We start from the raw sequence: 6,263 nt of genomic DNA on the forward strand, positions 1-6,263 counted from the left end.
CACTCGGTGGGCCGACCTGGCGGGGTGACTTGATGAACGAACTTAAAGAGTCAAATGGTGAGAGTAATTTGTGGGCTGACCTGGCGGGGTGACTTGATGAATGAACTTAAAGAGTCGACTTGGCGGGGTGACTTGATGAACGCACTTGAAGGGTCGACTTGGTGGGGTGACTCTATGAACGGACCTAAAGAGTTGACTTGGTGAGAGTACTTGGTGGGGTGACTCGATGAAAGGACTTAAAGAGTCGACTTGGTGAGAGTACTTGGTGGCTCGACTTTATGAGCAGACTTAAAGAGTCCACTTGGTGAGAGTGGGCCTAACGGGGCGAGTTGGTGGGGCGACTTGGCGAGTGGTATTAGAGAGCCGACGTGGTGAGGCAACTCGGCGAGTTGGTTCGTTGAGATGACATGGTGAGCTGACTTGGCGAGTTGACCCAGCGAGCGAACTTAAAGAGTCGACTTGGCAACGTACTCGAGTCGACTTGGTGAGGCGACCCGGCGAGCGGGCTCAAAAAGTCAACATGGTGAGGCAACTCATTGAGTCAACATGGTGAGGTGACTCATGGTGAGGAGCTATCCTTGACGTGACTTGGTGGGCCTACTTGATTAGTCGACCTAGTGAGCCGACCTGATGAGCTGACACAGTGAGCGGGCTTAAAGAGGCGACGACTTGGCGAGGTAACTCAGCAAGCCAACTTATCGAGGCGAGATGGTGAGTCGACTTGGTGAGCTGACTTGGTGAGCGCACTTAAAGAGTCAACTTCGTGAGGTGACTCGGCGAGTTAGCCCGCTGATGCGACTTGGGCGGGCCGACCTGGCGAACGAACTTAAAGAGGCAACTTGGGCGGGCTGACCTGGTGAGCAAACTTAAAGAGTTGACTTGGCAACATACTTGAACAACCGACTTGGTGAGCTGACATGGTGAGTGGGCTTAGAGAAGCAACTCGGCGGGGCAACTTGATGAACGGACTTAAAGGGTCGACTTGGCGGGGTGACTTGATGAACGGACCTAAAGAGTTGACTTGGTGAGAGTACTTGGCGGGGTGAACTGATGAACGGACTTAAAGAGTCGACTTGGTGGGAGTACTTGGTGGGCCGACTTGATGAACAGACTTATAGAGTTGACTTGGTGAGAGTAGTTGTTCTGGTGACTTGATGAACGGACTTAAAGAGTCGGCTTGGCGGGGTGACTTGATGAAAGGACTTAAACAGTCGACTTGGTCGGGTGACTCGATGAATGAACTTAGAGGGTCAACTTTGCGGGGTGACTTGATGAACGGACCTAAAGAGTTGACTTGGTGAGAGTACTCGGTGGGGTGACCTGATGAACAGACTTAGAGAGTCGACTTGGTGAGAGTCCTTGGTGGGCCGACCTAGTGGGTGACTTCGTGAACTTACTTAAAGAGTCGACTTGGTGGGAGTACTTGGTGGGGTGACTTGATGAATGGACTTCAAGGGTCGACTTGGCGAGGTGACTTGATGAACGGTCCTAAAGAGTTGACATGGTGAGAGTACTTGGTGTGGTGACTTGATGAAAAGACTTAAAGAGTCGAATTGGTGAGAGTACTTGGTGGGGTAACTTGATGAACGCACTTGAAGGGTCAACTTGGTGGGGTGACTTTATGAATGGACCTAAAGAGTTGACATGGTGAGAGTGCTTGGTGGGGTGACTTGATGAACATAGTTAAAGAGTCGACTTGGTGAGAGTAGTTGGTCGGGTGACTTGATGAACGCACTTGAAGAATCGACTTGGTTAGAGTACTTGGTGGGGTGACTTGATGAACAGACTTAAAGATTCGACTTGGTGGGCCGACCTGGCGGGGTGACTTGATGAATGGACTTAGAGAGTTTTCTTGGTGAGAGTACTTGGTGGGCCGAGCTGGCTGGGTGACTTGATGAACAAACTTAAAGAGTCAACTTGGTGAGAGTACTCGGTGGGCTGACCTGGTCACGTGACTTGATGAACGGACTTAAAGAGTCAACTTGGTGGGCCGACTTGGCCGGGTGACTTGGTGAACGAACTTAAAGGGTCGACTTGGTGGGTCGAACTAGCAGGGTGACTTGGTGAGAGTACTTGGTGGGCTGACCTGGCAGGGTGACTCGATGAACGAACTTAGAGAGTCAACTTTGTGAAAGTACTTGGTGGGTCGAGCTGGCGGAGTGAATTGATGAACGAACCTAAAGAGTCGACTTTGTGAGAGCACTTGGTGGGCCAACCTGGCGAGGTGAGTTGATGACTGAACTTAAAGGGTCGACTTGGTGAGAGTACTTGGTGGGCCGACCTGGCGGGGTGACTTGATGAACGAACTTAAAGAGTCGACTTGGTGAGAGTACTCGGTGGGGTGACCTGATGAACAAACCTAAAGAGTCGACCTGGTGAGAGTACTTGGTGGGCCGACTTGGCGGGGTGACTTGGTGAGCAAACTTAAAGAGTCAACTTGGTGAGAGTAGTTGGTGGGCTGACCTGGCGGGGTGACTTGATGAACGAACTTAAAGAGTCGACCTGGTAGGCTGACTTGGCAGAGTGACTTCATGAACAAACTTAAAGAGTCCACTCGGTGGGCCGACCTACCGGGGTGAATTGATGAACGAAATTAAAGAGTCGACTTGGTGAGAGTAATTTGTGGGCTGACCTGGCGGGGTGACTTGATGAATGAACTTAAAGAGTCGACTTGGCGGGGTGACTTGATGAACGCACTTGAAGGGTCGACTTGGTGGGGTGACTCTATGTACGGACCTAAAGAGTTGACTTTGTGAGAGTACTTGGTGGGGTGACTCGATGAAAGGACGTAAAGAGTTGACTTGGTGAGAGTACTTGGTGGCTCGACTTTATGAGAAGACTTAAAGAGTCCACTTGGTGAGAGTGGGCCTAACGGGGCGAGTTGGTGGGGTGACTTGGCGAGTGGTATTAGAGAGCCGACGTGGTGAGGCAACTCGGTGAGTTGGTTCGTTGAGATGACATGGTGAGCTGACTTGGCGAGTCGACCCGGCGAGCGAACTTAAAGAGTCGATTTGGCAACGTACTCGAGTCGACTTCGTGAGGCGACCCGGCGAGCGGGCTCAAAGAGTCAACATGGTGAGGCGACTCATGGTGAGGAGCTATCCTTGAGGCGACTTGGTGGGCCTACTTGATTAGTCGACTTGGTGAGCCGACCTGACGAGCTGACACGGTGAGCGGGCTTAAAGAGGCGACGACTTGGTGGGGTAACTCGGCAAGCCAACTTATCGAGGCGAGATGGTGAGTCGACTTGGTGAGCTGACTTGGTGAGCGCACTTAAAGAGTCAACTTCGTGAGGTCACTCGGCGAGTTAGCTCGTTGATGCGACTTGGGCAGGCCGACCTGGCAAACGAACTTAAAGAGGCGACTTGGGCGGGCTGACCTGGCGAGCGAACTTAAAGAGTTGACTTGGCAACGTACTTGAACAACCGACTTGGTGAGCTGACATGGTGAGTGGGCTTAGAGAAGCAACTCGGCAGGGCGACTTGATGAACGGACTTAAAGGGTCGACTTGGCGGGGTGACTTGATGAACGGACCTAAAGAGTTGACTTGGTGAGAGTACTTGGCGGGGTGAACTGATGAACGGACTTAAAGAGTCGACTTGGTGGGAGTACTTGTTGGGCCGACTTGATGAATGGACTTATAGAGTCGACTTGGTGAGAGTAGTTGTTTTGGTGACTTGATGAACGGACTTAAAGAGTCGGCTTGGCGGGGTGACTTGATGAAAGGACTTAAACAGTCGACTTGGTCGGGTGACTCGATGAACGAACTTAGAGGGTTGACTTTGCAGGGTGACTTGATGAACGGACCTAAAGAGTTGACTTCGTGAGAGTACTCGGTGGGGTGACTTGATGAACAGACTTAGAGAGTCGACTTGGTGAGAGTCCTTGGTGGGCCGACCTGGTTGGGTGACTTCGTGAACTGGCTTAAAGAGTCGACTTGGTGGGAGTACTTGGTGGGGTGACTTGATGAATGGACTTCAAGGGTCGACTTGGCGAGGTGACTTGATGAACGGTCCTAAAGAGTTGACTTGGTGAGAGTACTTGGTGTGGTGACTTGATGAAAAGACTTAAAGAGTCGAATTGGTGAGAGTACTTGGTGGGGTGACTTGATGAATGCACTTGAAGGGTCGACTTGGTGGGGTGACTTTATGAACGGACCTAAAGAGTTGACATGGTGAGAGTGCTTGGTGGGGTGACTTGATGAACATAGTTAAAGAGTCAACTTGGTGAGAGTAGTTGGTCGGGTGACTTGATGAACGCACTTGAAGAATCGACTTGGTTAGAGTACTTGGTGGGGTGATTTGATGAACGGACTTAAAGATTCGACTTGGTGGGCCGACCTGGCGGGGTGACTTGATGAACGCACTTAGAGAGTCGACTTGGTGAGAGTACTTGGTGGGCCGAGCTGGCCGGGTGACTTGATGAACAAACTTAAAGAGTCGACTTGGTGAGAGTACTCGGTGGGCTGACCTGGTCACGTGACTTGATGAACAGACTTAAAGAGTCGACTTGGTGGGCCAACTTGGCCGGGTGACTTGATGAACGAACTTAAAGGGTTGACTTGGTGGGTCGAACTAGCGGGGTGACTTGGTGAGAGTACTTGGTGGGCTGACCTGGCAGGGTGACTCGATGAACGAACTTAGAGAGTCGACTTTGTGAGAGTACCTTGTGGGTCGAACTGGCGGGGTGACTTGATGAACGAACTTAAAGAGTCGACCTAGTGAGAGAACTTGGTGGGCCGAGCTGGCGGGGTGAATTGATGAACGAACCTAAAGAGTCGACTTTGTGAGAGCACTTGGTGGGCCGACCTGGCGGGGTGAGTTGATGATCGAACTTAAAGGGTCGACTTGGTGAGAGTACTTGGTGGGCCGACCTGGCAGGGCGACTTGATGAATGAACTTAAAGAGTCGACTTGGTGAGAGTACTCGGTGGGGTGACCTGATGAACAAACCTAAAGAGTCGACCTGGTGAGAATACTTGGTGGGCAGACCTGGCGGGGTGACTTGGTGAGCAAACTTAAAGAGTCGACTTGGTGAGAGTAGTTGGTGGGCTGACCTGGCGGGGTGACTTGATGAACGAACTTAAAGAGTCGACCTGGTGGGCCGACTTGGCAGAGTGACTTCATGAACGAACTTAAAGAGTCGACCTGGTGGGCTGACTTGGCAGAGTGACTTCATGAATGAACTTAAAGAGTCCACTCTGTGGGCCGACCTGGCGGGGTGACTTGATGAACGAACTTAAAGAGTCGACTTGGTGAGAGTAATTTGTGGGCTGACCTGGCGGGGTGACTTGATGAATGAACTTTAAGAGTCGACTTGGTGGGGTGACTTGATGAACGCACTTGAAGGGTCGACTTGGTGGGGTGACTCTATGAACGGACCTAAAGAGTTGACTTGGTGAGAGTACATGGTGGGGTGACTCGATGAAAGGACTTAAAGAGTCGACTTGGTGAGAGTACTTGGTGGCTTGACTTTATGAGCATACTTAAAGAGTCCACTTGGTGAGAGTGGGCCTAACGGGGCAATGTGGAGAGTGGGCCTAAAAGGGCGAGTTGGTGGGGCGACTTGGCGATTGGTATTAGAGAGTCGACGTGGTGAGGCGACTCGACAAGTTGGTTCGTTGAGATGACATGGTGAGTTGACTTGGTGAGTCGACACGGTGAGCGAACTTAAAGAGTCGACTTGGTAATGTACTCGAGTCGACTTGGTGAGGTGACCCGGCGAGCGGGCTTAAAGAGTCAACATGGTGAGGCGACTCATGGTGAGGAGCTATCCTTGAGGCGACTTGGTGGGCCTACTTGATTAGTCGACTTGGTGAGCCGACCTGACACGGTGAGCGGGCTTAAAGAGGCGACGACTTGGTGGGGAAACTCGGCAAGCCAACTTATCGAGGCGAGATGGTGAGTCGACCTTGTGAGCTGACTTGGTGAGCGCACTTAAAGAGTCAACTTCGTGAGGTGACTCGGCGAGTTAGCCCACTGATGCGACTTGGGCGGGCCGACCTGGCGAACGAACTTAAAGAGGCAACTTGGGCGGGCTGACCTGGTGAGCGAACTTAAAGAGTTGACTTGGCAACGTACTTGAACAATCAACTTGGTGAGCTGACATGGTGAGTGGGCTTAGAGAAGCAACTCGGTGGGGCGACTTAGCGAGCACACCTGCTGGGGCAAGGTGGTAAAACGACTAGGTGATTCGACTTGGTGAGCTGACTTAGGGAGCTGACTTGGTGAGCGAACTTAAGGGGTTGACTTGGTGAGGCAACCT

Source organism: Cupressus sempervirens, chromosome 7 (assembly GCF_028749045.1).
Source record: "Cupressus sempervirens isolate cs-2001-9-10 chromosome 7, ASM2874904v1, whole genome shotgun sequence".
Classification (NCBI taxonomy): Eukaryota; Viridiplantae; Streptophyta; class Pinopsida; order Cupressales; family Cupressaceae; genus Cupressus; species Cupressus sempervirens.